We start from the raw sequence: 9,729 nt of genomic DNA on the forward strand, positions 1-9,729 counted from the left end.
TTTCGATATCCTTCCCATACATCTCTGAGTAGAAAACTAGCAAGAATTTGAAACCCAAATGTTTTACCTAAACCCATCTCAGCTCTTGGAAAGAATATTTGGTAATCGATTTTACGAAGATATAGAATTTCGTGGATAATTCGGCTTGAGGCCATGTACAAGTATTAAAAACAGATGTCGGTATATTTTATTAATTGTTTTATCTTTTTAGTTATCCTTTCCCTGATGAAGATTTCCAGCGATAATCGAAATATTGGAAAAATTTTAAATAAAACGTGGAAAGCGTTGTGCAAAGTTTTGGCAAGATTAGTAAATAAATGCGCTTGCAGTGGCTCTTGGAGCGAAAATCGGAGAGCTTTATCTAAATCTGAACCGATTTCCATTAACTTCAATAGTAATGTCGAGAGTCATAAGAAAATCCTTCCTACCAAATTTCGAGAGAATCGGTTAAAAAATGAGCAATATTTCTCAAAATCGAATGAACATTTGTATGGGAGCTATTTCTAAATCTGAACTGATGTCTATAATATTCACTTTTAATATCGAGAGTTATGAAAAAATCCTTTTTGTCAAATTGCGAGAGAATCGGTTAACAAATGACCATTTGATTGCTGTATTGCTCCAAATCACACGAAGATATACATGGGAGCTATATATTTAAATCTGAACCGATTTTTATGAAATTCATCAGTAATATTAAGAGTTATTGCTACCAAATTTCAAGAGAATCGGTTAACAAATGACCATTTTATTGCAGTATTACTGGAAATCGGACGAACATATACACGGGAGCTATATGCAAATCTCAACCGATTTCTATGAAATTTACCAGTAATATCGAAAGTCGTAAGAATATTCTTCCTACCAAGAGAATCGGTTAACAAATGACCATTTAATTGGATTTTTACTGCAAATCGGACGAACATATATATGGAAGCTATATCCAAATCTGATCCGATTTTTTCCAATTTCAATAAGCTACGTCTCTAGGTCGAAAAACATGCCTGTACCGAATTTGAAGACGATAGGATGAAAATTGCGACCTGTAGTTTGTACACAAATTAACATGGACAGACAGACAGACGGACATAGCTACTTCTGTAGCGTCAGTCAGTAGTTATCACGATGTAGACATATCGATTTAACGCTTTGACATTTAATAGTTGTAAATGATGATATATATATTCATGGATTTGGGAAAATTATTTCCATAATCCGCTGACTTTTTTTTCATCCTTGAAAATAGCAAACAATCAAAATCTTCCATTTTACTCGACAAGTAAAATACTGGTGAACATTTTCGACACTACCCGTAGCATGGATATAGGAAAACAAAGTTGCCCGAATAAAGTTACTGGTCCCCAATAGCCAAGCAAAATGCTAACGTATCCATTCGCATGGACACTCGCTCAATTTTTCGTTCAAACGCCTTTAAGCCGCCTCCAAATCGAATTATTTGAAGTATGCTACGTATGAACGAAAAACTTAAGTCACTGATCTAGGCAGTTTGTCTTTGAACTTTTCGTGCAAAAATGTGTTGCGAATTTGGTATAACTGCGCTACGAAATAACTCAGGTGTGTTCGCCTGGACCTGGTGTGCTTGGCCAGTGTGTGCTCGACTGCGTGTCGTGATGTGGCTCAAGACAATAGCGTCGATGGCATTGAAATTGCCATCGTATTGTGTGGGAATGAAGCATCGGCTATGGCTGTATTGTACTCTGCAGCCATTGATGATCGAGACAAAATGTAATTAATTCAATTTGTTTACATAATTACAGAGTTATACGTTACACAATGTCGATAATTTCGCCACTATGCATGCATCCTGCGAGGCACTCGGGATGCGTAACTCCAACCAGATGGCAGAAGCACTCTATGGGGCAGCTTTAACATTTGCACACACAATAACTCCGGCTCACTCGGGCAAATGCAAATAAATTCAATACAGACAGACACTGGTGGACGAACATACAGACAGACAGTCAAAGCACATAGTGGTGGCTTCATAGACTCTTATGAAATATTATGTGTCCTTTATGGTCCAGAGTTTTTTGATGCATCCAACAAAGCCGATGACGGCGACACCGACGACGACGACACTACAATGACGATGAGTGTATTTAAATTGAATTTCAAACATTTTACCAACAACACTAACGGCCAAAGGCAATGACTATGACACTGGCATTGGCAGTGGCAGTGGCCGCAACCGTCCACGGGCGGCAATAACAAGCAACACCAGGGGATGGACACGCACTCCTTTGACAATGTCCTGAATTTTATTGCTTTCGCTGACTGAGAAGCAATTATGGGACTCCATGGGGGACAGTGCTTTGAAATCGCATTGCAAAGGCGCAATAGTGTGCCAAACTAATATTGGAGCCAATTTAAAACGCATACCGAAACTTTCCGCTATGAATTGTCACAAAGCATGGGAACTTTGCAAGATTTAGAGAATTGCAAGGGATCAGAATATTGCAAAGCTAATGAATGGTCCTGATTGGGAATGCAATTGCTTGGCACAATTGACCGCATTCATTGTGATATTGCCTCCGGTGGCCTTAGCGAACTGGTTTTCAAATTCAATTCTTAATGGCCGAAAATGGCTAAAAGGAAGCCATTGAAGCCACACCACTGTGGTACGCCGTGTTCGGCACGTTCATTCGTTTTCCTCGCGGCATTGCTGTAATTAATACATTCAACTGGAGTTTTTAGCATGCAACAGCACTGCGAATAAAGCAATGAATGGCGACCACAAATGCTCGTTCATCCTTTTTGCAAAAAGTATTCCCCGGCTCGCCGCAGCGTTCCTGCCATCGCTGTGAATTCAAAGGATACGCCACTACTCCTAAATAACCATTATTTATATATGTATGTATATGAGCATATACATTGGAGAAATTCATGGCCTCCACTGCCAAATTGAATCCTTCGAAATGTTTAACTGGACTGCAGAACTTTGCGTGGCATGTGTTGCTGCTTATACAGCCTTTGCCATCCTCCAGAGTTGGCCAAGTTATTAATTTAATTTGTTGCAGTTGGTGTTTATTTTCGCCAGATTTTCAATTGTTTCGCCCCTTATTCAATCGCTTTCTCATTGTTAGTTATTTTGCGTAGAGTGGGTGGGCATATACCATCGTATAATGGCCTTTGCGCTCTACAGCTGGGAACCGGACCAACTTGCGTGCCATTGGCATCAATTAAATCATTTTAACAATAAATAAGTTTGCTGGCCGAAAAATGAAAAGAAAAGTACATAAAATCCATATACAAATATTAAACTCAAACCTATTGAACTTTAATTAAGTGACACTGAGGCAGCGGAGTGAAGAGAACTCTTTGTCATACTTGCTGATGGTAATTTCAAAATAAATGGAAAATTTGAATGTGGGCATTTTGGTGGGGGACACGATACCAACTGACTTGGGGGCGTGGAATGGATAACATTTGGGGACTTTGTTAGTAGCTGGGAATTCCTTACTTCCTGGTTCTCTTCGAGGTTACTTTATATTTACTAAGAACACACGACAAGGCGATAACTGGCATAGGTGTATGCGCATAGGTGTATGTACATAGGTATGTGTGTATGTATGTAGGTGTATGCGCATGGGGCGGATTAATATCAAATCGGTTAAAAAATTCGCTCTCTGTGGGCTTAGGAAATAAATTCGGTCTGACCAATCGCACCTTTTGGCTCAAGTTTAGCATTTTAATAATTTCTGAATAGTTTTTCGATTTGATATAAATTTCTTTCCACTTTGAACACCATGTTGTGCATCAGTTGTCCTTGATAATAAGAATGTATCATGCACCATGGTTTGCTTGTACCATTTCGCCAACACCAAAACATTTTTGAGTCTTCTCCGTTTATAGGAAGGAGGAGGTTGTTACCATACCTCCCAATGGTAATTGCAATGGTCTTGCCCTGAGTGCTTAATGAAGTTCATAGTTTCAAATATGTGTTGTATAAGAAGCTTTTCTATTCCAATAAGGGAAATTGAACAGGAATATAAATCAATATCGGCCCCCGATCTCCCTCCCAGTCTAAGCACGTCTTTGGCACGTACACAACATTCTGACAAATAGGCGCAAATACATGTGTACTTCCGACATTCGAAGTTCCACCAGCCGCGCACCCCACTCATCTTTGCCAAGAAAGACATTGACTCAAGCATGTGCACTGTAGTTGGGTGCAGTTTGCATTTTGTCTTCACTTGGGGATCATAAATTTACTGTAAGCCCGATGCAAGTACGCACGCCTGACTGGGCGCCCACAAAAGCCCATAAATTCACACACAATTTGACAGTTTCGGCACCTCCGGCATAATCATTTCGATAGTTTACGGGTACTTATCGATGGCTTATGAATTATTTTCATGAGCTATTCTGGTGAACGTATGTAATTTTTAGCCAAATGATTGAGGAAACGTAAATAAGAATAATGGCTGGAGAGCCAAAAGAAGCCGTCGATTTGACTGGCTCTGCGGTTGGATGGCCGCAATGACACTTGGTTTGTCCATTTCCTGCATTGAGTTGTGTCTGCCATGGCCTGCCGCATGGCCAAGAAGAAAAGAGTGAAAATCTTGGCGACTACGCAACACATTGCCATTTATGTTATGCTTATCCCTCAAAATAGCGTTACAGTGCCGCTTGCTAACCAGCGATGCATATGGTTTATAATTGGCTACTCCCTCCAATAGGACGGTATCATTTAAAAATGTGATTCATCCTTGAACGCAATCCCCTTCGCGAAATGATGACTGGGAATAACATTCAAGGCAAAAAAAAACCAAGCAAGCAAAAACGTGTTAAGTTTGTCCGTCCGAACTTTGGATACCCACCACCATGAATAAATTAACGCTCCTCTTTAATAACAACTCCACTACCATATCCATAGTAATATGCAAATGGAGGCTTGTCTGGATCATATTTGATTCAGGTCCCGATAACTTTTATAATACAAGCCAAAGTTTCAGCAAAATCGGGCAACAGATTCGCTCGGTCGGTCTATATGGCAGCTATATTTAAATATAGTTTGATCTGGACCATACTCTGGTCGGATGACGGAAGGCTTAATACAAAGCGCTGTGTCAAATTCCAGCGAAATCGTGCAATAAAAGCAGCTTTAATGGGGTTAAGGCTCTTTATCGGCAGATCTATTTATATGGCAGCTATATCTGAATAAAGACCGATTTTAACCATATATGAGTCGGATGTCGAAAGGGTTAAAACAACTCAATATTTCAAATTTAGGCCAAATTGGATTATAATAGGGACTTGACAACTCTTAACTCTTACTCTTTAAAATAAACTGCAAAGGCTTGAAGTACAATGAAAAGATTTAGGGATGGAAGTCTGGGGCTATTTCTTGATATAACTCACTCATCAATCTTCAATAAATCAATTGTATCGTGTGGCATCGTCCTTGAAACCACATGTCGTCCAGGTCCATATCTTTCAATTCAGCTCACAAATAATCATTGAGCATGGTGCTGTAGCGTTGTAGTAACGTGACGATTGCCATCATCGAAGAAGAAGTATGGACCAATGACGCCGCCGGCGTGCAAACTACACCAAACAGTTATTTTTTGTGGATAAACTGTTGATTCGTGAAGTACATGTGGATTTTTGCCTGACCAATAACACATATTTTGCTTGTGGACAAATAAGCGAAACATGACGAATATGAGCTTTAACTAGCGGTCACTGACTCCTAATTTCGCTTGTAAATTTTTATGATTTGTAGACGTTGTTCGTTACTTTACCATGAAGAAAATATTGAGTTTACTGAATAAATTCACAGTGACAGTTCGATGATTAGTGTAAGAGTGCGCCTAATTAACAAAATCTTGCCCATTCTCTTATGACTCTTGACATTACCGATAAATTTCATAGAATTGTTTTTATACCCTCCACCATAAGATGGGGGGTATACTAATTTCGTCATTCTGTTTGTAACTACTCGAAATATTCTTCTGAGACCCCATAAAGTATATATATTCTTGATCGTCGTGACATTTTATGTCGATCTAGCTATGTCCGTCCGTCTGTCCGTCCGTCCGTCCGTCTGTCTGTCGAAAGCACGCTAACTTCCGAAGGAGTAAAGCTAGCCTCTTGAAATTTTGCACAAATACTTCTTATTAGTGTAGGTCGGTTGGTATTGTAAATGGGCCATATCGGTCCATGTTTCGATATAGCTGCCATATAAACCGATCTTGGGTCTTGACTTCTTGAGCCTCTAGAGTGCGCAATTCTTATTCGATTCGAATGAAATTTTGTACGGCGTGTTTTTTTATGATATCCAACAACTGTGCCAAGTATGGTTCAAATCGGTCCATAACCTGATATAGCTGCCATATAAACCGATCTTGGGTCTTGACTTCTTGAGCCTCTAGAGTGCGCAATTCTTATCCGATTGAAATGAAATTTTGCACGACGTGTTTTGTTATGATATCCAACAACTGTGCCAAGTATGGTTCAAATCGGTTCATAACCTGATATAGCTGCCATATAAACCGATCTTGGGTCTTGACTTCTTGAGCCTCTAGAGTACGCAATTCTTATCCGATTGAAATGAAATTTTGCACGACGTCAATTTTTTTCGCATCAAAAATTGAAAATTTTCATAAGGGGTTAGCCTTTGCTAAAAAAATGCAAAAAAAAATAAAATGTGAAATTTTAAGTAATTCTGTTTATTTTACGAATCGTCTTCGAATTTCGAACTGCGGAATGCTAGAAAATAATCGAAATTCGAAAAAATGAAGGAGTTACAGCGTAGTTGGCCTTGAAAACGACTTTGAATTTTTACGCCCAAAATAAATTGGTTTTTGCTATGTTTTCCATAGCAACCTTTACAGTATCGCTTCATGTAGCACCTCTACGGAAAGGGATCTTTATCACGAATCTAACGGTGTCTGAAAATTTGTAAAGTTTGCCAAAATAGGGAAGTTACAGCAATTGCAAACTCAAGTTGGTTTTTTTGAATTTTTGGGATATGAATTATGCGATTTTGATGCAATACACTGAAGATTTCAAGGAAATGGGAAATAGTATTGATTCGTCCGGCACCACTACGGAAAGAGAATTTCTTCACGAATCCAACGGTGTCCTCAGAATGTTGAAGTTCACAAAACTAACGAAGTTACAGCAATTTGAAACTCACGTAGATTTTTTTTGCGTTTTTATACCCTCCACCATAAGATGGGGGGTATACTAATTTCGTCATTCTGTTTGTAACTACTCGAAATATTCTTCTGAGACCCCATAAAGTATATATATTCTTGATCGTCGTGACATTTTATGTCGATCTAGCTATGTCCGTCCGTCTGTCCGTCCGTCCGTCCGTCCGTCCGTCTGTCTGTCGAAAGCACGCTAACTTCCGAAGGAGTAAAGCTAGCCTTTTGAAATTTTGCACAAATACTTCTTATTAGTGTAGGTCGGTTGGTATTGTAAATGGGCCATATCGGTCCATGTTTTGATATAGCTGCCATATAAACCGATCTTGGGTCTTGACTTCTTGAGCCTCTAGAGTGCGCAATTCTTATCCGATTCGAATGAAATTTTGTACGGCGTGTTTTTTTATGATATCCAACAACTGCGCCAAGTATGGTTCAAATCGGTCCATAACCTGATATAGCTGCCATATAAACCGATCTTGGGTCTTGACTTCTTGAGCCTCTAGAGGGCGCAATTCTTATCCGATTGAAATGGAATTTCGCACGACGAGTTTTGTTATTATATTCAACAACTGTGCCAAGTATGGTTCAAATCGGTTCATAACCTGATATAGCTGCCATATAAACCGATCTTGGGTCTTGACTTCTTGAGCCTCTAGAGTACGCAATTCTTATCCGATTGAAATGGAATTTCGCACGACGTGTTTTGTTATGATACCCAACAACTGTGCCAAGTATGGTTCAAATCGGTCCATAACCTAATATAGCTGCCATATAAACCGATCTTGGGTCTTGACTTCTTGAGCCTCTAGAGGGCGCAATTCTTATCCGATTGAAATGGAATTTCGCACGACGTGTTTTGTTATGATATCCAACAACTGTGCCAAGTATGGTTGAAATCGGTTCATAACCTGATATAGCTGTCATATAAACAGATCTGGTTATTTGACTTCTTGAGCTTCTAGAGGGCGCAATTCCTATCCGATTTGGCTGAAATTTTGCATGACGTATTTTATTTTTACTTTCAACAACTGTGTCAAATAAGGTTCAAATCGGTTCATAACCTGATATAGCTGTCATATAAACCGATCTGGGATCTTGACTTCTTGACCCCTAGAAGTCGCAATTATTATTACCGATATGCCTGAAATTTTGTACGACGGATCCTCTCATGACCATCAACAAATGTGTTTATTATGGTCTGAAGCGGTCTATAGCCCGATACAGATCCCATATAAATCGTTCTCTCTATTTTACTTCGTGAGCCCCAATGGGCGCAATTCTTATACGAATTGGCTGAAATTTTACACAGGTCTCCAACATATAATTTAATTGTGGTCCGAACCGGACCATATCTTGATATCGTTTTAATAGCAGAGCAACTCTTTTCTTATATCCTTTTTAGCCTAAGAAGAGATGCCGGGAAAAGAACTCGACAAATGCGATCCATGGTGGAGGGTATATAAGATTCGGCCCGGCCGAACTTAGCACGCTTTTACTTGTTACTTTTAGAGTTTGTATAGCTCATTTAGCAACCGATATTTTCAAGGCTTACCTTTATAACTCCCACCATAGGGAATCGGTGTGCAAAAAAACCGGTTCAGATTTAAGTATAGATCCCATATAAAAGTATCACTCGATTTTCACATTAAGAGCTCTTGTCAGCGAATTTTATAAAATGTTGCACAATAATTTCTTTTATGACATTTACCATGTGAATCGATTTTTATTGAAATCGCTTCGGATTTAAATATAGCTCTCATATGCAAATTGCAAATTTTGCCCATGAACATTCCACTAAGGAACAGGGGCAAACTTTTCACATATCAATGAGTGCAGCCCGATTCAAGTTTTAAGCTCAATGATAAGGGGCCTCCTTTTTATAGCCGAGTCCGAACGGCGTGCCACAGTGCGACACCTCTTTGGAGAGAAGTTTGACATGGCGTTGTACCTCACAAATTTTGCCAGCATTAGGAGGGGAAAACCAGCGATGAAAATTTTTTCTGATGGTCTCGCCAGGATTCGAACCCAGGCGTTCAGCGTCATAGGTGGACATTCTAACCTCTGCGCTACGGTGGCTCCCACATACATATATATATTTACGTCCAATTTAAGTTTATACTTCCGTAATTTAGTGATTTGCTTCTCGAATGTTTCTCTTATGACTCCGATCACTTATGACATATCACACATTTAACTTTAAAGGCCTTTGTAAACGCATTTATATCCAATTTCCTTAAAATTTTGCTCAAGATGTCTAATTGAGAGACTGATTTATATAGGACCTACATGTGTAATACTTGATGTTTCTTGGTGTTGCGAAATTTCAACCAAATCGGATAAGACTTGCACCCTCTTGAGGCTCAAGGAGTAAGAACAGGATTTCGGTTTACATGGGTGCTATATCATGTTCAAGACCAATTCAAACTATGTACTTACGAACTATACCCACCTCCATAGAATGGGGGTTCTCTAATCAAGTCATTCCGTTTGTAACACCTCGAAATATTCGACCCCATAAAGTATATATATTATTGATCGTTTCGTCGTCTGA

The sequence above is a fragment of the Stomoxys calcitrans genome, chromosome 2 (assembly GCF_963082655.1).
Source record: "Stomoxys calcitrans chromosome 2, idStoCalc2.1, whole genome shotgun sequence".
In the NCBI taxonomy this organism is placed as follows: Eukaryota; Metazoa; Arthropoda; class Insecta; order Diptera; family Muscidae; genus Stomoxys; species Stomoxys calcitrans.